The sequence below is a fragment of the Herpailurus yagouaroundi genome, unplaced genomic scaffold (assembly GCF_014898765.1).
Source record: "Herpailurus yagouaroundi ecotype Mexico unplaced genomic scaffold, PumYag 184, whole genome shotgun sequence".
In the NCBI taxonomy this organism is placed as follows: Eukaryota; Metazoa; Chordata; class Mammalia; order Carnivora; family Felidae; genus Herpailurus; species Herpailurus yagouaroundi.
Window position 1 is genome coordinate 28,137,574 of NW_024412415.1, and position 27,815 is coordinate 28,165,388.

A 27,815-nucleotide genomic window follows, 5' to 3' on the forward strand; every position below is an offset into this window, starting at 1 on the left:
TTTTTTTTACATATTTTGGATGTTAACCCCTTATCAGATACATCATTTGCAAATATCTTCTCCAATTTGGTAGATTATCTTTTTGTTTTGTTGATGGTTTCCTTTGCTGTGCAAACGCTTTTTATTTTGATTTAGTCCCAATGTGGTTTTTTGTTTTGTTTTGTTTTTTGCTTTTTGTTTTTTGGGGTTTTTTTTGTTTTTGTTTTTGTTTTGCTTTTGTTTCCCTTGCTTAAGAGACGTATCTAGAAACATGTTGCTATGGCTGATGTTAGAGAAATTACTGCCTGTGTTCTCCTCTAGTATTTGTATGGTTTCAGGTTTCATATTTAGGTCTTTAATCCATTTTGAGTTCATTTTTGTGTATGGTGTAAGAGAGTAGTCCACTTTTATTCTTTTGCGTGTAACTGTTCAGTTTTCCCAGCACCGTTTATTGAAAAGCCTTTCTTTTTCCCATTGTATATTCTTGTTTCCTTTATTGTAGATTAATTGACCATATAAATGTGTATTTATTTCTGGAGTCTCTATTCTCTTCTATATTTTTAATGTTTATTTGTTCATTTTTGGGAGACAAAGAGGGTAATCCTTAGGTTTGAGATGAGTCTTTTGGAGGTGCATATAGCTGGGTCTTGATTTTTCATCCTTTCTACAACTATATCTTTTGATTGGAGCATGTAAACCATATATATTTAAAGTAATTATTGATAGGAATGTACTTAATGCCATTTAAAAAATTTGTTTTCTAGTTGTTTTTGTACTTCTTTGTTCCTTATTCTCTTTCTCTCTTTCTTTATTTTCAATGAGTGTCTATAGTGTTTTGGTTGGCTTTCTTTCTCTTTATTTTTTGTGCATCTATCATAGGTTTTGGGTTTGTGGTTACTATAAGGTTCATATATAGCATCCTAATTAAATAGCATTCCATATTAATTTGATGGTCATTTAAGTTCAAGTACATTCTAAAAAGAAAAAAATCTTCTTTCTTTTTCTTTTTCCCCTCTCTTCCCTTTTTTACTCTCTTCTATATATTTTATGTATATACTGTCACATTTTACATCTTATTATTCATATTTTTCTTATGTGTAATTATGGCCATTTTTTCCACTTAAAGAAGTCCCTTTAAGATTTTTTTAAGACTGGTTTAATGCTAATAAGTTCCTTTCTCTTTTGTTTGTCTGGGAAACTCTTTATCACTTCTTCAAATCTGAATAACCATGCTGGATAGAGTATTCTTGGTTATAGTTTTATTTTGTTTTGTTTTGTTTTTCCTTTCAACACTTTGAATAGATCATGCCATTCCCTTCTGGCTTGCAAAGTTTCTCCTGAAAAATCAGCTGATTGGGGAGCCTGGGTGGCTTAGTTGGTTAAGTGCCTGACTTCAGCTCAGGTCATGATCTCACGGTTTGTGGGTTTGAGCCCCACGTTGGGTTCTGTGCTAACAGCTCAGAGCCTGGAAACCACTTCAGATTCTGTGTCTCCCTCTCTCTCTGCACCTCCCCAACTCATACTCGGTCTTTCTCTCTCTCAAAAATAAATAATAAAAAAAATTTTTTTTAATTATCTGAAAGCCTTATAGGTTTTCCTTTGTGTGCAACTTTTTGTTTCTCTCTTGCTGCTTTTAAGAGTCTCTCTTTATCTTGGGACACCTGGGTGACTCAGTCAGTTGAGCATCTGACTTCAGCCCAGGTCATCATGATCTTACACTCCATGAGTTCAAGCCCTGCATCAGGCTCTTTGCTGTCAGCACAGAGCCCACTTCAGATCCTCTGTCCCCCCTTTCTCTCTGCCCCTTACCGTCTCACATGTGCTCTCTTTGTCTCAATAATAAAAAATAAAACACTAAAAAAAAGAGTCTCTCTTTATCTTTAACCTTGACATGTTTTTAATTAAAAATTTTTAGTGTTTATTTTTGAGAGAGAGAGAGAGAGAGAGAGAGAGAGAGAGAGAGACAGAGTGTGAGCAAGGGAGGGTCAGAGTGAGAGAGGGAGTCACAGAATCCAAAGCAGGCTCCAGGCTCTGAGCTGTCAGCATAGAGCCCAACGTGGGGCTCAAACCCACGAACCGTGAGGTCATGACTTGAGCCGAAGTCAGACGCTTAACTGACTGAGCCACCCAGGTGCCCCTAACCTTGACATTTTAATTATAATGTGCTGTGGTGTGGCCCTCCTTAGGTTCATCTTGTTGGGAACTCTCTGTGTTTCTTGGACTTGGATGTTTATCTCCTTCCCTAGGTTAGGGAAGTTTTCAGTTATCTTTCTTCAAATAAGGTTTCTACACTTTTCTCTCTCCTCCTCCTCCCCCTCCTCCCCCTATGTATATAATGTGAATGCTTGTTCTCTTAATATTGTCCAAGAGGTCTCTTAATCTATCCTCATTTAAAAAATTTATTTTCGGGGCGCCTGGGTGGCGCAGTCGGTTAAGCGTCCGACTTCAACCAGGTCACGATCTCGCGGTGCGTGAGTTCGAGCCCCGCATCGGGCTCTGGGCTGATGGCTCAGAGCCTGGAGCCTGTTTCCGATTCTGTGTCTCCCTCTCTCTCTGCCCCTCGCCCGTTCATGCTCTGTCTCTCTCTGTCCCAAAAATAAATAAACGTTGAAAAAAAAAATTTAAAAAAAGTAAAATAAATAATTTATTTTCTCTTTTTGCTGTTCAGCTGTGTGCTTTCCATTACTGTGTCCTCGGGATCACTAATGCACTTCTCTGCATCCTCCGACCCACTATTGATTTCCTAGTGTGTTTTTTATTTCAGTTATTGCATTCTTCAACTCTGATTGGTTCTTTCTAACATTTTCTATCTCTTGATTGAAGGTCTCACTGAGTTCTTCCACTCTTTACTCCAGCCCAGTGAGCATCTTTATGATCATTACTTTAAATTCTTTATCAGACATGTTCCTATTTTTTTTTTTTTTTTTTTTTTTTTTTTTCTGAGGTTTTTTTTTTTTTTTTTTCTCATTCTTTCTTTTGGAGCATATTCCTCTGGCTCCTCATTTTGCTTGACTTTCTGTGTTTGTTTCCACAGAGTAGGCAAAATGCCTGCTTCTCCTAAAGTCGAAGGAGTGGTCTTGTGTATGGTGTCCCCTGTGCAGCTTTGTGTCCCTGGTGACTCTTTTTTTTTTTTTTCAACGTTTTTTTTATTTATTTTTGGGACAGAGAGAGACAGAGCATGAACGGGGGAGGGGCAGAGAGAGAGGGAGACACAGAATCGGAAACAGGCTCCAGGCTCTGAGCCATCAGCCCAGAGCCTGACGTGGGGCTCGAACTCCCGGACCGCGAGATCGTGACCTGGCTGAAGTCGGACGCTTAACCGACTGCGCCACCCAGGCGCCCCATTCTCGGTATCTTTAGTTGCTCAGTGGCTGTTCGGTCAGCCCTCAGTTCTCTTTCAGGAGAAATTATTCTATTTTAAAAGGTTTGTCCCATGGTGGGGGTGAGTTCAGAGTCTTCCTACATCACCATTGTCAGCTGGAACTCTACAGACTGGAGCTTTTATGGCAATCTTGTGTCGAGTAACTCTCTTGGTACCATTTTTCTTCTCTTTCTTTTTTTTTTTAATTTTGTTAATGTTTGTTTATTTTTGAGAGAGAGGGAGAGATAGAGTGTGAGCCGGGGAGGTACAGAGAAAGAGGGAGACACAGAATCCAAAGCGGGCTCTAGGCTCTGAGCTGTCGGCACAGAGCCCAACGTGGGGCTTGAACTGGCGAACCGCGAGATCACGACCTGAGCCAAAGTCGGACGCTCAACCGACTGAGCCAGCCAGGCGCCCCTCTTTTCTTTCAATAGGAGTATAGTTGACATACAATGTTATATTAGTTTCAGGTGTGCAACATAGTTATTTGACAATTCTGTACATTACGAAATGCTCACCACGTGAGTGTAGTTACCATCTGTCACCATATAATGTTATTAAAATATTATTGACTATATTCCCTATGCTGAAATTTTTATCCCCATGACTTACTTCCTTTATAACTGGAAGTTTGTGCTTCTTAATCCCCTTCACCTACTTTGCTCATCCCCCCCACCCTTCCCTGCTGGCAACCACAAGTTGGTTCTCTGTATTTATGATTTTCCAACAGCACTTTCCCACTTCATGTCCCTGTCAGTTTGGTAATTCTCACAATATTTCAAACCTTGTCATCATTATTATATTTGTTATGGTGATGTGTGATCAGTGATTATGACCTGCTGAAAGCTCAGATGGTGGTTAGCATTTTCTAGCAATAAAGTATTTTTAAGTTAAGGTATGTACGGGTTTTTTTCTTTTTAGACACAATGCCATTGCACACTTAATTAGTGTAAACATAGCTTTTATATGCCCAGGGAAACCAAAAACTTTACTGGTCTCCCTTTATTGCGATATTTGCTCCATTGCAGTGGTCTGGAACCAAACCCACAATATCTCTACGTTAAGCCCGTACCCATCATTCACAGGTCCGGGGGTCTGCGTGACCGGAACTTGGAGCTATGAGTAGACAGCCAACACAGTCACATCCAGTGACCTTAGTCTTACCTCATTGTACTAGCAACTGTGATCCTACCCTGACCCCAACCCCCTGGACCCCTCTTTACCCAAGACTGTCCCGCTGAGCACAGATACTATAACAATATTTCTTATTCATTTTGGAGGTCACAACATTCACATAACGCGTCTTCGTCTCTACCATAACCCAGGTTTTTGCCTGCATGTCTTACAGATTTTGCTCTACTAACCCAGATCTCTCTGTGTCACCGGGTCTGACTCCGCTGCTACAGCAGAGGTTGCAGCAGGAGGCTGGGTCCCGCCTAACTGAGCCACAAGTGTTTCTCCCCAACACACAAATCCTGATTTTCTTCCTCCTATACATTGTCCGTTTGGCTTCCCTCCATGCATAATGTGTAGATGCTTACCCTCCGTGGAGGAAGATGGATGGTGAAATGTAAGAACCCTCTGGAAGACCAGGAGCATGTATCTAGCGGCCATGGTGTTTTGCTCCAGATGAACTTGAGGCAGAAGGGATTTTTTTTTTTTTTTTTTTTTGCAGTTTGTGCTTGAAACAGGCAATATTGCATTATTTAAGCAGTCCCTATTTTGAACTAGTCCCTAGCTTAAAGTCTTTGAATATATTTTCTTACCGAATATATTTCTTATCCAACCCTATAGGATAGAAAATTATTATTCCCATCTTACGGATTAGAAAAATGGAGGCTCAGAACAGTTCGGGAACTTGCCTAAAGGCCCACAGTCAGTAAGGGAGCAAGGAAACAACTCCAGAGCCTCTGGCTCTACAGCCCAGGCCCCTTCCATCCTGTAGGTTTTAAGCTACAGCCTTCCCTTGCACACCTGTGGAGCCAGACACAGACCTGTGGGACCACAGACCCCCCTCAGCCCTGCTCCTCTGGTGAAGTGGGTCATATCTCACTCGGGTCTGATTGTCAACAGCTCAGTGTAGGGGGTGACAGACCATGTGACTCCCTAGTGAGAGGCTCAGTACCAAGCGGCCTCTCCAGGCTAATGGATAGGAAAGAGCCACTTGGACAGGGTGAGGAAGGTGGGATTCTCCGTGGAGAGAAAGAAAACTGAGTGATGGAGGTCAAGAGGCAGGAACACTGCTCCCGGGCCTACCACAGAAGGATCCACACCTGCGAGTGCCCCAGTAAGACAGTCAGGGTCTCATCCTACTCTGGGCCTGGCCCCCTCCCTTCCCTCAGCCTGTCCTGGGTCCGCACCATGCCTTCTGCTCCTTTTCCTCCAAGAGACACCAGGAACAGGCGGGAGCCATGACAGATTGGCTGCCACCTGGGCCGGGCCCCGCTGGTCCCAACACAAGCTTTCCTGTGCCTCTGTTGTCCGTCATTCAGGGAGGTCTGACATACCACCCTCTTTCCCTACTGCCATCTCTGGCCCCTGACCTTTCAAGACCACGGTTGCCAAAGTCCTCTTTCAGGCGCTCAGTGTCTGAGGTGATCCGTTCATTTTACTCCCCTACCATCGTGTTCTTTATATTATCGTTTACTGTTGTTATTCTTTAAAGCACTTGGCGATCCTAAAAGACCTATTGCTGAGACCCCCAAGTAGAGCGAGGAAACCAATTGTATTACTCTTTAGACTCCTAATGTCTTCAAGCTGAATGACTCCTCAGATGTCATTTCCCAGAGGAGGGAACGGAACCCAGAGAACTGGCTGGCTTTCTAAGGGCCCCGCGGTGTGTGCATAGCAACTCAGGACCTGTGATGGGAAATGGTCAGAAATAATTTCTGTAAACAATTTTCATAAAATACTCAACACTGCTCCTGCCCCTGACTTCTCTGTGGGGTCAGGCGCCATGGGGCAGTCACCAAAGCATTCACCCTTGGCAGACGACAGAGCTAGGTTTGGGCTCCACCTCTTTATTGACTATAGGCAGGCCCACCACCAACATTTGCGGGACCCAGGGAAGGGCCCAGATGAAGGCCCCAGGCCATATACCTCAGTACGGAAGAGTTATAAAATATACATATAGCAAACTATTAAAAACAGGATTTTTTTTTCCTCCAACCTTGACAAATAGACCTTCAGAGTGACCTGGAAGACCACCTTTGATTGAGAATTCCCAGACTACTTGGAATTTTGTTCTGACGTGATAGAATGAGAAGACCCAGCCTCGAGCTCCTACCTTCTCTGTCGCGTGACCCTCCCTTCTCTTCCTACCCTCTCCCGCTCAGCACTGTCGTGCGTCATGAGAAGCCTCACGTGTATGTGTGCAGACAACTAGCTCACACGGCCCTTTCAGCATCACCTCCTTGGTCACCCTGGGGCCTGGGATTACATATCCACATCCCAGCACCCACTCAGGAGAATGAACCCAGGAAAGAGGCCTCTGTGGTCCTTGAAAGAAGGCGGGGCCGTCTGGACAGAGAATTCCAGGGTTCCCGGTACCTGGAGCATTGTCCACTGTGGGGGGAGGCACACATCTCTTGCCCCTGGAACTTTTTACTTCATGGAGAGCATTATGGCCAGAGTAAGACCAAAGCAAAGCCTTCTAGAGCCTGAGGCCCGCAGCGGGGGCCCCACTTGCCTAGGGGAAGGGGGACTGGCCATGTGATTTTAGGCAAGCATTTATTCCTTTGCCCATAAAAATAGGGATACTATTAACCTACCTTGCAGAGTGGCTTTGAGGATCAAGTGAAACACTTTATATAAAAAACTTAGCACAGAGTAGGTGTTCAGTTTCCTCTTCCTTTCTACCAACCCCCCCTCCCCGCACCCCCATCCTCACCCCCTTTCTTTTCTCTGTAAGGCCCAACAGGACTGGGCTCGGCACAGGTGACCGCAGCCGCCCTGGGAAGGGCTCACTGTCCCCCTTTCCTGCAGGAGAGCTGTGACAGGCCACTCTGAGTTCTTTGTCCATTTAAAAAGCGGTCTTGGGTTTTTCTGATGTTAAGTAAGGGGAGATACTGCGGTTCACAGAGTGGGTTAGAAAACTCATATTACTCTCTGGCTTGCTAATGAGAAGCTTGAAAAAGTCCTTTGGGTCCTGACCAAAAACTCTTGGCTTTTCCTTGGCAGAAACTTGATTTCCTGTGAGATGTCAGAACTTGCCACTGAGCATAACTCACAGAGGTTTACATTTCGTTCTATCTGGCTTGGAAATGGACGAGAGACGCTTCCTTTGTGTTGCCCTCCTCAGAAATGCACACATCTGTGTAACTTGCTCTCTGTCGGCTTAGGCCTGAGGGTGTGTTGAGGGATTCAAGACACTGTCAAGTTCAGATTTCTTTTGAAGACTTGCCTTTCTCCAAAAAAATCCCTTTCAGGAAAAGCCTTGGCGTCTCATCTTTGTTCCCTGTGACTTAAGCCTGCCTTTGTGAATGTTGTTGCTGCATAGACAGAGAAGTTTGGCCTTATTCCTAAAAGCTGGAGCCTGGGCCAGGGGTCAAGCCCCCACTGACTTGTGTCCCTACCACCAGCCCACATCTTACCTGGAGTTTCTGAGGTCGGGTCTCTTCGAGAGATCCACTGTCTTTGGTGTTAATGAAATTTTCCAAATCTTCTCCTATGCATCTGGTTATTGAGGAATGAAGTTCAACCTTCAGTCACTCAAATTCATCCACTCTTCAGTTTTACATTGTTAGGGATCAGGAAGAGAGAGCCAGGATTTCTCTGCTTTGGGAGAAGTGGCCAGAAAATTAATAAAACACTTATGTTCCGTCCCTTACGTGAAATGTTTTCTGTGGGTTAGATTAGTGCACGTTTCCCCCACACCCCCCCGCCACCCCCGAACACTTACCCAGTCTGTATTTGCTTTCCCATATCAAAATGTACTTTCCTTGGAGCTGTACGTGACATGACCAATCTATGATCATTTCCATCTTGATTCCATTCATTTGGCAAATATTTATTGAGCACATCCTATGAGGAAGGCACTGTGTTAGGTACTGTGACTGATAGATTTATGAGCCATGATCTCCACTTTAAAACCCGTCTTGGCTTAGTTATTCTTTCTCTTGAGCTGTTTTGTCTTTCCCATGTGTGTCTGAAGTCAGTGACTCTTTCCTGGAAGCAGAACTGTGTCTATGCAGTTCTTTGTACATTTGAATAAGAAAGGATTCACGTAGCAGGTACTCTGTACCCAGCCCCAAGCCCCCAGCACCATAGAGATACAAAGCAGATGAAGTCATGAGCCACTCCTTGATGATGTAGCTGCAAAGACAATTATACAGCAATAGAAGACAAATGCCCAGATACAAACAAATACAAAATTTTGTAGTCAGGTGATTTTTTACATTTTGATCACCCGAATTCAAATACGACAATTAGATTATCTACTAATCCTTTTTCTTTTAAGTTTATTTGTTTTGAGAGAGTGCACAAAAGCAGGGGAGGGGCAGGAAAGAGAGAGAGGGAGAGAGAGAGAATCCCAAGCACGTGCTGACAGCATGGAGCCTAATGCAGGGCTCCATCCCACAAACTGTGAGATTATGGCCTGAGGTGAAATCAAGAGTCAGTTGCTCAATCGACTGAGCCAAGCAGGGACCCCTCCACTAATGCTTAGCATACACATATCCTAAAACTCAGCGATTCTAGTCCTAAATATGTATCCAGTCGAGCTGTGTACTTGTATTCATCAAAAGACACCTAAAAGAATTTCATGACAGCGTTCTTTACAAAAGCTTTGCATTAGAAACTACTCCAGGGTCCTTGGCATCTGGTAGAAGAAATAAATAAGTGGTTGTCTGATGAAATAATGGGACACGATACAGCTCTGGGGATGAATAGTCTACCTGAATATGCACGCAATGATATAGATGAAACTCACAAAAATAATGTTTAACTACAACAACCAAAAGCAAAAGAAAAATTATTTTTCCATTTCTAGAAAGTATAAAAACAGGCAAAGGTATTCCATGCTTTGGGAAGTCAGGATAGTAGTTACTTTGAGGGGATAGTGACTGGAAGGGGACAGGAGTGGACTTCCGGGGCTGAGAAGGCTCTCTTTCTTGATCTGAGCTCTAGTTATGTTGGTGTGGTCAGTGTCTGATCTTTTGTTTGTTTACTTCCCTGCCTATATATTATACTTCATTTAAAAGTTTTAAAGATCCATCAACTTAAAAAGAGCTAGAGATCTGAATTGAGGTCAAGAAACCTGAGTCTTAGACCTGATTCCGATTATCATTATTTGCTCGTATCCTTGAACAAATCATACTCTGCATGCCTTGGATTTTTCGTCAGTGAAAGGGAGAGGATCCTTTCTCCCAATGTTCCCAGCTAGATGCTTTATTACATGTGGAGAGACCTAGCATCCCAGGAGGCAGATGTGGGTTTCTTTGTGCTCTTTGTATATTTAGAAGCTTGATTTACATGGATTTCATGCAGTCTAGCCTTGTCAACGTAGACTCTAACTTGGTCTTTGAATCATGCCTTCCTTTCACTGTGTTTATTCCCTCCAGCTCCTCAGTCTCACATCTGAATGTCTCACCTAATGACATTATGGTATTTGGCCTCAAAAATATCAACTGCAATATGGCATCTGCTGGGAATACGGAAGCTGGTTTGGTTCTGTTCCGGGATAATACACATGAAGGCTGAAGGCGGAGCCTGTAAGAGGGGATTCTACAAAGAACCCTTTTGCTTCTCTTCAGTTCAGTTCTGAATCTTAGAAATTGTCGCTGTTCAAGGCGGGCTTTGGCCTCTTCCTATGTCCCCTGGCCCCGCAGAGCTGCCCAACCAGGGGGTGGTACCCACATCCTGCCCAGGTCCCTTCCCAGGAGTTCTCCTCATGGGTTGTCCTCACCTCTGTGTTCCCCACCCCATCTGTCCTTCTCTAACAGTACCAACAGAAAGCACACGGTGCCTCCTCACTTACCATGTCCTCCTCCAAGTAGAATCACACTACCTCACAGGTGCTTTGAGAACTTCACAACAGAACGGCTCCATTTCTCTCCCCCCACCCCAGCTTTGGTGCTGTTGTTACGCACATGCGTCTACATATTTTATAAACTCCACGCTGCATTGCAATGATTTTCACTCAGTCCAATGTCTTTTTTTTTTTTTTATTTTTTTTTTCAACGTTTTTATTTATTTTTGGGACAGAGAGAGACAGAGCATGAACAGGGGAGGGGCAGAGAGAGAGGGAGACACAGAATCGGAAACAGGCTCCAGGCTCCGAGCCATCAGCCCAGAGCCTGACGCGGGGCTCGAACTCACGGACCGCGAGATCGTGACCTGGCTGAAGTCGGACGCTTAACCGACTGGCGCCCCTGTCCAATGTCTTTTAAAGAGAGTTAAACAATGTTAAAATCTTACTATTTAGCCATGAAGGTAAAGTTCCTGGAACTGTCTGTTCCTTTGCTTAGGTCCATCTTTCCAGCTTGTGTCCTGTCCCTTCTACCCAAAGAACTTCCTTTGACATTGTTTATAATGCACTTCTGCTGGTGATGGATTCTTTCAACGTTTGTACATCTGAAAAGGTTTTCATGTCACCTTCAGTTTTGGAAAATATTTTTGCTAGTTATAGAATTCTAGGTTGACAGATTTGGCTCCCCCGCCCCGCCCTGCCCCTCAACCCTTAAAAGACATTGTTCCACTCTCTTCTCACATTGTTTCCAAAGAAAAATAACTGCTGTCATTCTTATCCTTGTTCCTCTGTCCATGACTTCTATTGTTCCGCTGGTTGCCTTTAAGAGCTTCTCGCTATCCCTGATTTTGAGCGAAGTGATTACGGTGTTATTTGGCATAGCTTTCTCCATGTTTCTCATGCCCGTGGTTTGTTGAGATTCTCGGACATGTGGTTTTACAGTTTTTATCAAATTTGGCACATTTTGGGCCATTATTTCTTCAAGCAATCTTTTCTGTTTCCCAGATTCCTCCCATTCTCCCTCAGAGACTTCTATTACACATATAATTAGGCTGTTTTAAATTATGTCATGGCTCACCAATGAATGCTCTGCCCGTTTTCTCCTGGTCTTTTCTCTCTCTGTCTAGTCTCTATCGGTTCATTTTGGATAGTTCCTACTGCTGCCTTCAAGTTCACTAGCCCATCTTCCACAATGTCTAGTTAATCCAACCTTGGACATGGCAGTTTTCATCTCTAGAAGTCTGATTTGCCTCTTTTTTTTTTTTAAATATATCTTCCACCCTAGCACTTGACATGTTCCTCTAGCTTCTTGAACATCTGGAAAACCGTTATCGTAACAGTTAATGTCCTTCTCTGCTGACTCTACCTTCAGTGTCAGCTCTGGGCAGTCTCGACCAGTCAACGTACCTCCTCCCTGTGGTTCTTCTTTTCCTACTTCTTTGCATGCCCAACAACTTTTTGTTTGCTGCCAGACATTGTTGGGCACTGGACCTTCCTGTATTCCTATAAATATTCTCAAGCTTTGTCCTGGGACACAGTTGAATTAGTTGGCAACAACATGGTGCTTTTAGGTCTTTCATGATTTGTTAGGTGACAGGGGAACAGTAGTCCACCTAGAATTAGCTCTTCCCCACTACTGAGGCAGAACTTTCCTGTGTATTTTGCCCAGTACCTTGTGAATTTTGAGCTTTCTCAGTCTGGCTTATGGGAATTGGTCCTATTTTCATCTCTGTGTGACCTCTGAGAATTGTTCCTCTTAATCCTTCAGGGTGGTTCTTTTTCCAGCCATGACTAGTTTGTTTGTATGAATGCACAGTTCACTACTTAGAAGACTGTTCTATAGATCTCTAGAATTTTTCTCTGAGCAGCTTGCTCCTGTCTGGTACTCGGCCCTGTGGAATCTAGTCACCTTGGCCTCCCTGAAGTTCCTGCTCCATATTTTTTTTTTCAATTTTTTAAATGTTTATTTATATTTTGAGAGAGAGAGAGTGCGAGGGAGGGAGGGGCAGAGAGAGATGGAGACCGAATCTGAAGGAGGCTTCAGGCTGTGAGCTGTCAGCACAAAGCCTGATGCGGGGCTTGAACTCACAAACCGTGAGATCATGACCTGAGCCAAAGTCGGACACCTAACCAACTGAGCCGCCCAGGTGCCCCCTTGCTCCACCTTTTCAACTCAGAGAGACCACCAGGGCTCCTCCTGGGTGCCCTCTCCCTGTGCACCTGGAAACTCCATGTAGCAAGCTGGGTAATTATAGGGCTCACCTCCACAGTGGTTTCCCAGCTCTTAGAGAACACTGACCTTCAGTGCCTATTGTCCAACGTCTTGAAAACCATTATTTCATGTATTTCACCCAGTTTTTTAGTTATTTCAAATTGGTGGGTACAGTGAGTCCCTGCGACTCCATTTTGGCCAGGACAGAAAGCATGTATAAACCTGAATGTGTTTATGACTTCAAGTATTTTCCCCATAATCCGATAGTGTTCACAAGGCGAGTGTTGCAAATATAGTGAAGAGAATTCTGGCACACCCTTCACCCAGTTTCCCCGAATGTATTTTTTATTTCTACTTCTTTTCAGTGTACAAGTAATGAATGCTAATAAATGTTATAGTTGATATTTGAGAATATAAATAATGTAATAATCACATCGTGTATTTTCTTGTCGTGTTAATATGTATCAGGGAAGACGGGACACTGTTCTCCTTCTTGTCATATTCCTACCACAGCAAATGGAGGAGGGAGCTTCTCTGCCTCCTTGGAGAGTGTTGGAGGGACCACAGCCTTCTGGGTTTTTCTCTCTATACTTACCTACTCGCATGAGCAGAAACAGCTCTTTGGGTGAGGCCCAACATTGGGCCACATTTTGCTAGTGGGCAGGGCTTAAAGTGTTAAAAGTTCAGCTCTTATGAGGTGGGCTCACTGGACTCTTCTTAGCTTCTTGTCTCTGGTTGGTGAACGCGGGGCCCCCCCCCCCCCCGCCCACCCAGGGCAAGGCCCAGCAGCTGCTTCTTTTACGCTCTCCCTTCAACCATAATTAGGCAGATGAGACAGACCAATAGTCCAGGAAGGACGCTTGCTTGGGGTCTGGATACAGAGCCAGTTCTGTGGGTCCAGCTCTCCCCATAGTCAAGCACTCGGGTCTTTATCCAGGGGAAGGAGGCTCTACCCTGGATTCACTTCCAAGACCTGTTCTCCCAGCCAGTTGACCAAGACAGTCCTGCACTCAGGGCTGTTGGTGTTTGCCTACGTAGTAATAAAGCTAATATTTCAATTCCATTTGCCCAGTGATTTTCCATTGGCCAGTATCCTAGGGAAAGAGAGTCAAGTGTATGATGGGCGTACCCAACCTCTCATCCAAACCTCCAGAAATATAATTTACATAATTATTTTTTTAACTTTCTCTTTTTTTTAATAAATTAATTTATTTTTTTTTATTTTAGAGAGAAGATGTTAGCCAGGGAGAGGGGCAAAGGGAGAGAGACAGAGAGAGAGAGAGCGAATCTCAACCATTAGCGTGGAGCCCTAAGCGGGGCTCCATACCAGGACCCTGGGATCATGAGCTGAGCCAAAATCAAGAGTCTGAGCCACCCAGGGGCCCTTATGTCATCATTTCTTAAAGTTTGTTTACTTTGAGAGAGACAGATACGGCACAAGTGGGGGAGGGGCAGAGAGAGGGAAAGAGAGAGAATCCCAAGCAGGCTCCAAGTTGCCAGTGCAGAGGGAGATGCAGGGCTCAAACTGATCTGAAACCAAGAGTCAGATGCTTAACCGACTGAGCCACCCAGGTGCCCCACGCCATCATTTTTAACAGCAATACAGAACTACTTTGAATAGTTATATCTGTGATAATTCGTTCACTTCTCTCTCGTTGTACATTTAGTGTGTTTTCATTTTCTCATTATTATAAACACTATCATGATAATAATCATTTTTATGCATATATGTTTTCATAGTTGTTTAATTATTTTCTTACACCTGCCGTTCACATAAGCTTCTGCCAACTGAGTAGTGATACCTAGAGCTAATCTTGAAATCTCACAGATAGATTTCCCTTAGGCCTGAGCAAATAATCCAAAGAGTCTACTCAGTTATGTTTTTATACAAAGATCATTTTTAAATGTCAGAATAGCAGAGAAGGAACAATTAAAAATAACTTTTTACTCTATAATATAAAAAAAACACAATTTTAAGTGAGGCTTCAACACACAACTTAGGGAAAATTAAAAGAAATACAAAATCATTGGCTCCATCTGATAAGTTTCTTGTTTAACCTTTGATTGTTTCTCCTTCACTGCAATATCTAATATCCATCGTTACTCAAACTCAAATATAATCCAAACTCTTATTACTGTAAAAATAATCTTCCCAGAGACATTCCTATTTTTAAGGTTTGGAAATTGGGGGTTTGAGGCGAGGCTGACAACCAGATTTCTTTCATATGGTGTTCTTTTTGCTGTTTTGTTTCTCTGTAATGGATTTGCCTCCCTCACTGTCCACTCGGCACTTACCTAAGATGGGCTTCCCCGGCCCGTACAGACTTCAAGTCTCTGCCATACCTCTGCTTGGAGCAGATAGAAAGAAAATGGCAGCCAGGCCACTTCCCATCCCCAGGGCGTAGCACAGCACCTGACACAGGACAGACACTTGCAAACATTTGTCCAGGTTCTTACGGTGAACACTGTGCACCCGGCCACAGGCTGGGACCTCAAGAATGTGCTCTTCCAGGAAAGACTGTTCTCTGTCGACCGGTTTCTGAGCATTACCCTGGCTCTGTTCCCATGAGGAACCTGGTCATGAGTTCTGAGGCCACACTGCAGGCACAGTGCGAAACTGTCTTTTGACGTGCATTTTGGTTTGAACAAGAGAGAGACATAAGACCCCAATTTTAGGGTAGGGCTTTTATGGGGGGAAAAACCCAAGCTGACTGCTTTGAGGCATTGAAAATTACAGATTCCCATGATGGGGGCTATTTCTTGAGAGCTGAGGGGCACAGGGATCCTTCCATGCTGTTCACCCTACAGGCCAAGAATCGCTGCTGGTTTGGCCTGTGTGTGGAGCAGGGAAGGAGCCCCAGAGCTGATCTCCCCCTCGAGAACCAGGAGTCCATGATCCACACCAGGGCAATGTGGGAAAGAACATAGAAAGGTCAGTAATGCAGAGAGATCATGGGAAAAGCGGTCACGTAGGCCACGAACCTGGGACCATGTTGCCAATAAGGGGGATTGCTTTCATTGCTAAGATGATAAGACCTGCTTTTCTAGGCGAACTAATCTCTCCACGTCTTCCACTGTCTTCCTCTGCCCTCTCATATGCTCATTCCCACTGTAAGCTTTCTCCCCAGGTGGTCCCTGTGACATTCCCACAAGGACCCCCAACATGACCAATGCCAAACCCATCTCAGGCCTGCTCCTCAGCCTGCGACCTCTGTGTCCTTGACTCACCCTCACCAGAATCGCGTGGTTCTCTCTGGCTCTCTTTTTCCATCACCCGAATGACACCAAGGTGTCAGCTCTGTCCCTAACATGCTTCTCAGACCGGCTCTTCCCTTCACCCTCCCGCCCCCACCTTGGCACAGACTCATCCTGTCTCTCCAGACAATTGCATTCTTTTCCCACCTGGCCTCCCTGACTGCAGTCCGGTCTTTCACTGCACAGGACAATGGCACCATGATTGCCTATAAAATGCCAGGTCTCACAGTACCCAGCTGGCTTCCAAATCTGCTGTGGCTAACGTCCAAAATCTTCAGTAGGCGTTCACAATGTACTCCCCAGCGTAGGGCTCACTATTGTAGTATGAATACCCTGCGTTACAGTGTTCCCGCATTGGTTACCACTTGTTCAACATTCTGTATCTGGTATTTCTTTTATTTTTTTTTATCAGCCCCATAGGATTTCAATCTTCTCAGTTTGAAAGGTTGTTTTCTCTCTTCACAATAGATAAAGAAGGTCCTTCAATTGTAGAGTTTCAGATCTGTCTTGCAGTCTATCTGTTCTCTGCTCTCATGCTTAATTAATATTTCTGCCACCATTTCTCAAAGCTCCTGTCATAGTTTATTTTTATACTTCTTAGCACGTTCAGATCCATAATTAAACAAATAAGAGTCCAGAAGGCACAAAATTCTTTGGTTAAGTAAATACACAGTCAGGAATACCTGGATTTCACACAAACACTTTCATGTGCTGTTCAAAAAAAAACAACAAAAAACAAAAAACAAAAAACAAAAAAAACCCCACGTTACGTGGAGTGGGAAATCTAGGTTTTAATTCAAGAAGGTTAACTATGTAAATTGTCAGAAATGTATACGCTGCTTATAAACAGCTCCGTACTCACCTGTCACCTCTCAGAGTCAACATTTGTAACTCAACAGACATGCTTCTTGTGTGATCACGGGACGTTTTGTATTCTTTGGCATGAGTGATCAAGGTAAAACATGTGCTCTGAGAAAAAGGACACGGTGTCTCATGTAGTCATATCACAGCATGGAGCCCATTGTGTTTCAATGATGAGTGGCTCAGCCTGTCTCCTGTCACCCAGGTACAGTCTGGGCATTAGAGGGAGCTCCGTAAATGCTGTGGGGCCCTGGAGAGGGGCAGTGTAAACATATATATTTACACATATAGCCAAGCTTGCTGTCTCTAACACAGTACTAAGACACAGCTCTTCCAAAAGGATAATTGCTCTGCCTGATATAACTTCAAAAGTTGGGGGTCTTTCCCCAAATGTCTGTGTCTTTTTTTCTAGCCCAGGCATCCAGGAATTTATGTTGTAAGCATTTACATCCCCCCACCTTCTCTAGCACTTGCCGTGACAGATCAGGTGGTATGACAGGTCAGGTGCTTCCTTTCCTTGATCCTGAAACTACATCTTTCCAAACTCAAGGAGACTCCTCTAGAACTGAGTGATATCTTGAGACTATCACTTCTACCGTATCTGCTTCTTCCTGAACAACACCTACATCAACCTTGTCTAAGACAGTGACATGACTTTCCCCTGCTGGATGCTGACCCTGGTATCAGGGTCAGGGCCTGCCCACTATTGGCCCTCAGTGCCTGCTTGTTGAGTGAATAACTGAACACTAAGTGACGATCCCTATGACTCGACGCAGACCGTTTCATGTGTGAACCCCAACTTCCTTGGGCTTTTCCTCATGGCTCAACCACGACTAGGGTTAACTTGACTCAGAATGAGTCAATGACCTGATTCCAAGCCTGTGGAGGCAGGAAGGCGGAAATGGAGACTTTCTGCCTGAACCACTAGGCCACAATTTGCCTGTGCAACAAAAGACTGTCTGACATTTCTCCTCCTCATTTCTGTGTCCCCTGGAGCCCATGGAGGAGAGACAAGCTGGTGTCATCTACCAGGCAGCTGGGATCAGTAATTTGATGTTGGGTCACAAGCAGGGAACCATAAACTGTACCCCAAACCCTGGGGCAGTTGTCATTGTTTGAAGTTTCTAGAGGTGCCTCTCTAGACCAGAGCTGGCTCCACGCAGGAACATTTCCCTGGCAGTTCCTGCCAAAGACCATCCCAGCAAAGATCGGTATGTTGAAAGCTCTAGAGAGTGGAGTTGCTTAGTCATGAGGCTGCCGACCAGCCGAGCTTGTAACTTTCAACTACAAGTTGTCTAATAGAACACAGGCGGTGAGACGAGGCCTAGCAGGGTCAACTAGATGTGTCCTCTGCCTCTGCTCCGTCTTCTGCTTTCCGCTAGTCACAGAGTCGGCATGCAGGTAAGGCTGCTGCTTGAGTCCTGTCCTGTCACTCCTGGGCAAAATGTTAAGCGAGGCTGTAAAATCAGACGCTGTTTCATAAGCCCGAGCTTAATTTTCAATAGCAGCAAGTTAATGGTTGAGCAACTACCAAGTGTTCGGCAAGGCTGCAAGGATACATTAGACGGGACTCCTGCTCTCACGTAACTTGGATTTGAAGGTAACCTGGTGATAAACACTCTGACGGAAGAAGTGCGGAATGGTATATGCTCTACCCTTTTTCCTCTTTCATCGGGTCATATTCGTATAGAAAAGTCCATCTACCATACGAACTAACAAATAATTACAGAGTAGGTGCTGATAGAACCATGACCCACGTCTAGATTGAGAATATTTGCTAATAGCCCGGATGCCGTCTGCCTGCTTCCCCGTGATCAAAAGCACATCCCACCCCCCCACCCCCCCGCCCCCATGGGAACTGCTCGGCCTGCCTTTTGAACAATCACTTTCTTGCTTTGCTTTGCTTTTACCTCCTATGTATGCATCACTGAAGAGTGTAGCTCGATTTGTTCTGGGTCTGGAGCCCTCCTCTGTATATTCCTTAGTGTCTGGCTTCTTTCAGGCAAGCTGTTTGTGAGATTCGTTCATTTTGTTTTGCAGACTTAGCGTTTGTTCATTTTTTTTTTTTTCAACGTTTATTTATTTTTGGGACAGAGAGAGACAGAGCATGAATGGGGGAGGGGCAGAGAGAGAGGGAGACACAGAATCGGAAACAGGCTCCAGGCTCTGAGCCATCAGCCCAGAGCCTGACGCGGGGCTCGAACTCACGGACCGTGAGATCGTGACCTGGCTGAAGTCGATGCTTAACCGACTGCGCCACCCAGGCGCCCCTCGTTTGTTCATTTTTAAATGCTATATAGTGTTCGATCATATGAATATACTATGGTGTATCTCTTCAGCTACTGATGCACATTTGTGTCGTTTCCTACTCTTGCTTACCTGCACACTGTGGGGTCACGTGACACGCATGTGTTTGGCTTTAGTGGCTCCTTCCAAACACTGTTCCACAGTGGATGTCCCAACTTTGTGCCTTCATCCTCAGTGTATGCGAGTTCCTGTTGTTCTACATCCTTACTCACACTTGATACTGTCTCATTTTTTAGTTTTTGCCATATTTTTGGCTGTAAAATGATATTTCATTGGGATTTTATCTAACACATCCCTGATTACTAAATGGACGGAGAGATTTTTTTTTTTCATATACTTTTGGACTGTTTGTGTTTCTTTTCCAATAATGTCTGTTATATATTGGCCCATTTTCCTATTGAGTTGTGTTTCTTTTTCTGGGTGATTCATAGTTATTTTTGTATTCTGGATACGAATCATTTAATGATGATTGTATGTGTGGCACATGTCTTTTCTTCATTTTTATTTTCTGTATAGCATCATTTCATGAAGAATTTCCTAACTCTACAATGTAATCTTATTCATTAACCTATATTTATGGTTTCTGCCTCTCAATCTTGGCTAATGGAACTCTCTTCCACCTCGAGGTCGTAAACATTTTATACTGTCTTCTAAACATTTTATAACTTTTCCTTTCTCTTTTTTATTACTTTTAATTTTGAAATAATTGTAAACTCACAGGAATTTGCAAAAACAGTGCATGGTGGCGCCCTGGTGGCTCAGTTGGTTGAGCATCCGACTCTTGGTTTCAGCTGGGGTCATGATCCCAGAGTCATAGCATTGAGCCCCCTATCAGGCTCCACACTGAGCATAGAGTCTGCTTGAGATTCTCTCTCTCCCCCTCTGCCCCTCTCCCCCGCTCCCTCCCTCTCTCTCTCTCTCTCTCTCTTTCTCTGTAAAATAAAAAATTAAAATTAAAAAAATACTGGGGCTCCTGAGTGGCTCAGTGGGTTAAGCCTCCAACTTCAGCTCAGGTCATGATCTCATGGCTCGTGAGTTCGAGCCCGGCGTCAGGCTCTGTGCTGACAGCTCAGAGCCTGGAGCCTGCTTCAGATTCTGTCTGTCTCTCTCTCTCTCCCTGCCCCTCCCTCGCTCGCACTCTGTCTCTCTGTCTAAAATAAACACTAAAAAAATATTTTTAATAAAAAAAAAATAGTGCATAGAGGTCTGTGATCCCTTTCCTCAGCATTCCCCAATGGTGCTATCTTATCAAACTATAGTACAATATAATAACCTAGAAACGGACACTGGTAAATACCATTAACTGTACTATATCCTATTTAAGTCTTCACCAGATTTTACAGGCACTTGTGTGTGTGTGTAGTTCTTATTCAATTTGATCACATGTATAGATCTGTCTTTCATTATTTAGTGCTTAATCCACATGGAATCCAAAATGGAATTCCTTTTGCACAGAGTGTGAGGTAGGGATTCTGTCCACACCTTCCCTCCGCATGGATAACCAATTGTCCTAACATCATTTATTGAATAGCCCATCCAAGTTTCCACATATGTTTAAGTCTGTTTCTTATCTCTCTCTTCTACTCCATTGGTCTATTTATCCCTGCTCCTGCCCTCTGTCTTAATTACTTTATATTAATAATGCCCTGCTCTATGGCAGTATGATTCCCAAAACTTTATTCTTCTTCAAGAGTGTCTTAGCTACTCTTGACCTTTTTCTCTTCAGTATAAATCTGGAATAGGTTTTTCAAGTTTTACAAATGATCTTGTTAGGACTTTTAGTGGCACTGCATTGCGGAGAATTGACATGTTTACAATAGTGAATCTCCCTACCAAAGAACATGATGTAGCTCTTAATTTATCTAAGTTTTCTGTAATGTCTCTTAGGAAATTATTGCAATTTTCTCCATAAAAAGCCTGCACATATTTGGTTAGATTTACTCCTAAGTAAACCTTTACTCTGTACCTTTCATTTCTCTTGTCAATCTTATCATTTTAATTACATTTCAATCTGATTGTTGGTGGTGGGTTGAAATATAATTAGACTTTGTGTATTGATTTTTTATCTGTTAATGTTGCTAAAAATCGTATTAATGCTAATAATTTGTTTATAAATTCTTTTAGGTTTTCAGAGAAGATAATCATGCAATCTGCAAATAAGGGTGGTTTTACTTCCTCCTTTCTGATCCTTCTTTCTTTTATTTTTTCTGGTTGTTTTACAATTGGCCTGAACAAAATTAACGTTTATTTATTTTTGAGACAGAGAGAGACAGAGCATGAGCAGGGGAGGGTCAGAGAGAGAGACACAGAGTCCGAAACAGGCTCCAGGCTCTGAGCGGTCAGCCCAGAACCGATGCGGGGCTCGAACTCAGGGACCGTGAGATCGTGACCTGAGCCAGAGTCGGACACCCAACCGACGGAGCCACCCAGGCGCCCCTGGCCTGAACAAAATTAAAGAGAAGTAGCGATGGGACACATCCTTGCTTGAATTTGTTTCTAAAGAGCCAACATCTGACATTTCACCATTAAGTATACTGTTTGCCATGAGCTTTTGTAGTTGCCTTGGGTCAGGTTAATAAATTGCTTTCCTGGGGTGCCTGGGTGGCTCAGTCAGTTAAGCGTTTGCCTTCAGCTCAGGTCACGGTTTGTGAGTTCAAGCCCCACATCGGTCTCTGAGCTCTCTGCTGTCAGCGCAGAGCCCACTTTGGATCCTCTATCTCCCTTTCTCTCTGCCCCTCCCCTGCATGCTCTCATTCTCTGTCTCTGTCTCTCTCTCTCTTGATCTCAAAAATAAATAAATAAACTTAAAAAATGAAACATAAATTTCTTTCCCTTCCTGGTTTATTTGCTTATCATTTCTTTTAGCATCCTCCACCTTCTCACATATTTTTTCTTCTTGATAATGTATGTCTTCAGGGTGCCTGGGTGGCTCAGTTGGTTGAGCGTCCGACTTGGGCTCAGATCACGATCTCACAGTTCACGGGTTCGAGCCCCACATCGGGCTCTGTGCTGACAGCTCAGAGCCTGGAGCCTGCTTCGGATTCTGTGTCTCCCTCTCTCTGCCCCTCCCCCACTCATGCTCTGTCTCTCTTTGTCTCTCAAAAAAAAAAATAAACATTAAAAAATTAATATATATGTATACATGTCTTCTAAAAACTCCTTTAATAAAAAAAAATCTGTTGATCATCACCTCTCCTAGTTTTTGTTTATCTGAAAACATTTTTAATTTGACTTTTGCTCTTGTTCTGAAAAGAAAGTTCAGTGCATAAAAGTCTATGTCTTTTAACCTTTATTTTTTATAGTGGGATATATTTTAATAGCAAACTTACAGGAACAGCACAGAAGACAGACAACATTAGAAACATGTGCTTGCATGTAAGATACCTCACAAAGTACAGTGAATGGATGGAATCTACTGTATGATAAAAATGCTACAAATACCATTTAGTAGCTATCCATAAGAAATTTACTTGTGTTTGAAATAAATCCAGGGGCGCCTGGGTGGCTGTCGGCTAAGCAACCGACTTCAGCTCAGGTCATGATCCCGTGGTTCACGGGTTCGAGCCCCACATGGGGCTCTGGGCTGACAGCTCAGAGCCTGGAGCCTGCTTCCGATTCTGGGTCTCCTTCTCTCTCTACCCCTCCCCCACTTGTGCTCTGTCTCTCAAAAATAAATATTTAAAAAAAGAAAATAAATCCAAATGTTGGCGTTGTCCAGAAAAATGTAACAGGTTTATTTGTCGTTGTTGTAAAGTTGAATTGCTGAGATGTGTTCACAGAAACATTTTGATTTGCATTAATGCTTTAAGTCCCTGAATTTGCATTAAAAATTCACGCATGAATGAAAATGGAAATACTGCCAGTGCCTGATTCCCACTCGCAGTCAGATACTTAGGTACCTTTTGACCCCATGGGGGAAAAAAATGTAATATTCAGAACTACCAATAACAAAAAGAAGAGAATTTCTTTTTTTTTTTATTTTTTTTTAACATTTATTTATATTTGAGAAAGAGAGAAACAGAGCATGAACGGGGGAGGGGCAGAGAGAGAGGGAGACACAGAATCGGAAGCAGGCTCCAGACTCTGAGCCATCAGCCCAGAGCCCGACGCAGGGCTCGAACTCACGGACCGCGAGATCGTGACCTGAGCTGAAGTCGGACGCTCAACCGACTGAGCCACCCAGGCGCCCCTCTTTTTTTTTTTTAAAGAATGAAATGTTTTCCATCATAGTAGATTTTTTTTTAACCTTTACTTATTTTATTTTTGAGAGAGAGAGAGAGAGAGCAAGCAGGGGAGGGACAGAGAAAGAGGGAGAGCGAATCCCAAGCAGGCTCCTCACTGTCAGTGCAGAGCCAGATGCAGCACTCACACTGCTGAACCCTGAGATCATGACCTGAGCAGAAATCAAGAGTCAGACACTTAACCAACTGAGCCACGCAGGCGCCCCATCCTAGTGGAATCTTAATCACGTTCTCCACATATGCAGTGTGCCAGCTGGATGTCTTTGGGCATAATGGTTACACGTTTGGCATGGATAGCATGCAGGTGGTGTCTTCAAAAAGGCCCATCAGATAGGCCTCACTCGCCTTCTGCAAAGCACCAATAGCTGCTCTCTGGAAGCACAGATCTGTTTTAAAGCCCTGAGCAATTTCTCGCACGAGCTGCTGGAAAGGAAGTTTGCGGGTGCGAAGTTCAGTGGACTTCTGATCACGGCTAATTTCCCAGAGGGCCAGTTACCAGGCCTGTAACGATGATGTTTCGGCACCCCTCCAGGAGAGGGCGCCCTCTTGCGAGTAGCTTTTTGTAGCAGGTGGCTTCCTCTGGGCTTTACCCTTGGTGCATTCGCAGGGTCTGGTGGATCTGCTGGATAGGAGCTGTCGTTCGTGGACACCTCTTTATTTACCTACCCTTGTGCTTCGGGCGGAGCTCGGCGAGGCATTAGAAGCCATGGCAGCCTAACAGCGGCTGCAAACGTGGATCTTTTCACTTCATTGAGATATCGTTTACATTCATAAAATTCACCCATGTTAAGTATGCAATTCAATGGTTTTTAATGAGTTCACCAAGTTTTGTAACCATCACCATAACTGAGTGTTAGAACTTCTATGTTACCCCAATAAGACCTTTTGTACCCATGTATCCTACTCTTGGGCCCAGGCAACCACTAGTCTATTTCCCGTCTCCCACAGTTTGCCTTTTACGGACATTTCCCATGCATGGAATTGCATAACATGTGGTTTTTTTCTGTGTGGCGTCTTCACTTCGCATTCCACTTGGTTCTCCATTGTATGGATGCAGTTCATTTGGCGTATCCCTCCACTAATGGCCTGTTTCTCCTTTTGGCTGTTATGATTAAGGATGCTGTGAACACTTCATAAGTCTTTGGGTGGACACATGTTTTCATTTCTCTGAGAGTGGAAATGCTGGGTCATAGGGTAAATTTAGGTTTTTAGGAGACTGACACATCGTTTTCCGAAATAGCTTCCTTCCTAATATTTGAGGATTTTGATTTCTCCACCTACTTGTCAGCATTTGTTATTATCGGTCTCTGGTGATAGCCGTGGTAGTAGGCTATTTGTGGTTTTAGTTTGTATTTCCCTAATGATTTTGAACAACTTTGCGTGTGCTCATTTGCTATGCGGTTCTCTTCTTTGGTGAAATGTCTGTCCAAACCTTTTGCCCACTTTTTAATTGGGTTGTGTATCTCATCAGTGACTTGAAAGGGTTCTTTGTATATTCCAGACACACGTCTGTTGTGGACTGAATGCTTGTGTCCCCTGAAAGTTCATACGTTGAAATCCCAACCCCCCAATGTGATGATATTAGTAAGTGGGACCTTTGGGAGGTAATAAGGCCATGAGGGTAGAGTCCTGATGAATGGAATTTACAAGTGCCCTTGTAAAAGAGACTCCAGACTGCTTTCTAGCTCTCTCTCTGCTATGTGAGGATACAAGAAACTAGCTGTCACCAGAATCGAACCCTGCTGTTTTTCCGATCTTAGATTTCCAGCTTCCAGAACTTTGAGTATAAATTTCAGTTGTTTATAAGCCACCCAATCTATGGTACTTTGTTATAACAGCCCAAACTAAGACAAAGTCCTTTGTCAGATACGTGATTTGCAAATATTTTTTTTTTTTCTCAGTCTGTGTCTTGCCTTTTACTGTGAGTATATGTGCCTTGGAACTTTGTGGAATTCATTGAGGCCTAGAGAGTCACTGCATCGTTCCAGAAATGAATTGTGTTTGCTTCCGTCAGTCACCTGGGGCACTTGTGTGATCCACAGTGAGTCGCCCACCAAGTTTGCTTTCTAGACAACAGGAAAGGGGGGAGGGCAGGACATACTTCTTCACTTTCTGGGCAGATGAGGAAGCCAAACACCTACTCTCACTCACAATCCTGGAACTTAGTCATGTGGTCATGTACAGCCATGAGGAAGGCTGAGAAACATAGCGTTTACCTTGGTGGCTATGTGCCCAGCTAAAAATCCTACGTAAAAGCAGTATCGCGCATTCCAGTAAATAATAGACTCACATTCGAACTCCAATCTGTAGGATTCCAAAGCCATGCCCTTTCCACTACGTTCTGCTGCCTTCCTCGGAGGGAGCCAACAGGAAATTATTTTTTATAGACTCCTAAGAACCCTCAGGTCCCCCAGCCAGTAAATGGCAGAACAAGAGCCAGGACTTGAAAATGGGTCTTCGGGGCGCCTGGGTGGCGCAGTCGGTTAAGCGTCCGACTTCAGCCAGGTCACGATCTCGCGGTCCGGGAGTTCGAGCCCCGCATCAGGCTCTGGGCTGACGGCTCGGAGCCTGGAGCCTGTTTCCGATTCTGTGTCTCCCTCTCTCTCTGCCCCTCCCCTGTTCATGCTCTGTCTCTCTCTGTCCCAAAAATAAATAAACGTTGAAAAAAAAATTAAAAAAAAAAAAAAAAAGAAAATGGGTCTTCTTCTCAGAGGATCATCTTCTCATTACTCCACACTGCTCTCTGGACTGTTCCTGGAAGGGGATTTGCAGGGTTATCTGGGTGACGTGGGATTCATTCTGTATTTTTCCACAGAGCTAGTAATTGTCCTCCCACACTTCATCCCTTCTCCTCTTTCCAGGCAACTCTGCCCTGCGGCCCAGCATTGGGAATTTTTCCTGCCTTGTGGCACTCATCCCAATTTTGTGGCTTCCCGAGCATCCTCTGAGCCGTGGGGCCGGGAGGCTGGGAGTCAGCCTAGAGCCTCCCTGCTAGGGACAAAATTTGGAAGTCGATGCCCCAATGGAATGTCCACGGCCACGGTCAGTCAGGAAATGCCGCTGGCCTCGAGGCTACACGTAGAAGCATCTATTTTGGCCGAGAGGATGACTGATTCTGAAAATTATTGTTTCTTTTTCTTTCCTTTGAAGATTTTTGCAGAAGTTTGAGAACCAGCTCAGTGGGAAAAATGTCTGATAATTTCTGTCCTGTTGACAGAGTTCCTATTAGCTGTATATGCATGCTTTGAGTTCGTTCCGCTTCACTCTTTTGTCTTATGTATACCCTGTCAGGTCTGTTTCATGGGTGGTTGGTGTCTCCCTAACCAGAGGTGACAAGCTCCTTTCAGGGCCCAGAAAAAACGGTTAGAGACGCTGACTTCATGTGGGATAGCTGCCACCGAGAAAATGAAGCAATTTAAGCTGCTCGAAACCAAGGAAATCACTTTGCCTCTGTACAAAATAGACATCCGTGCCTTTTCTTCCCGCCTTCATTAGGTTATTAGCATATTCCCAAAATCTGAGGCCATAATGGACTTGAATTGTCCCAGAAGGAAACTTGAAAATTTGAGGTTATTCATCTCTCACCAGGATACCAGAATCCATCCGCTAAGCCAGTTGCCAGCACTGGGGTTGGTGCTGTGGGGGGAAGCACAAAGGAATTAGAGGACTCTCTTCGGTCCAGCAAATATTTATGTGGCACCCACCGTGTGGCAGGTACCCTTCCAGGCACCATGAATAAAACAGCCATTCCCCTCCAGGGAAGCAATGGTTTCCTGTCAGAGTTGGTCATGCCAACACATACTTACAGTGAGATATGCTAACGCTCTGTGGAAGAATAAAATGCCCATTGGGGAAGCCATCTTCCTGAAGCCCCAAGAGGTCCAGAATCCAGAAAGAACATCTGTGGTCTGGGGAAAGCATTCAGAGTCCTTCACTGTGATTAAGCCCTGTGCTGGAGGAAGGTAGAGAGGGAGGGAGACACGTGTGGGAAAGCTGTGTGCTGGCTTGTCTCTGTGGCCTCTGAGGGCTCGTTCTTGGCCTTTCTCTGCCCTGCTCTTGCCCTGGAAGCTGACCTCAGGGACTGTGTTACCTGGGCTTTCACACTCCTGCCTGCCAGCTGGGTTCAGCCAATAGGGGGGTCCCAGTAGAAGGTGAGATGGAACACGGAGAGTGAGGGTGGAATACTGATTCCTGCCACCCACCGGCTCCCTCCCTGCAGGCCATGGTGGCAGCCTCCCGCCTTCCTTCCTAGGCCACAGCTTCCACCGGGTGGCCTGTCCTCTGTGGCTACAGCTCTCTCCAGGTTCCAGTAACACTGCCCTTCCCTTTTAGCCTGGAAGTGGGAACATCTCTCTGGTGAAGCCTTGGATGCTGCAGTGTTGGTTTCCTTAACTTTACCAACCCTTCGGCAAACAGTCCCTTTATTAAACTCCTTTCCGTTGACCTTCATGAGGGGTCATCTGTTTCCTGCCAGAACCCTTGTGGACACTGCTAGGCTGGGTCAAATGTAAAGAACCGTCACACTCAGGAGTTGCTTTTGGTCTTGTTTTGTTTCACTGAGAGATAATTTCGGGGCTCCTGGGTGGTCCAGTCGGTTAAGCGTCCAACTCTTGATTTCCTCTCAGGTCGTGG

At 44.4% G+C, this 27,815-nt stretch overlaps 1 pseudogene; it reads right to left on the bottom strand.

Moving 5' to 3' along the window:
• Positions 1–23,403: 23,403 nt before the first annotated feature.
• On the bottom strand, positions 23,404–26,786 carry LOC121041413 (histone H3.3-like; annotated as a pseudogene).
• Between the last annotated feature and the right edge of the window lie 1,029 nt (positions 26,787–27,815).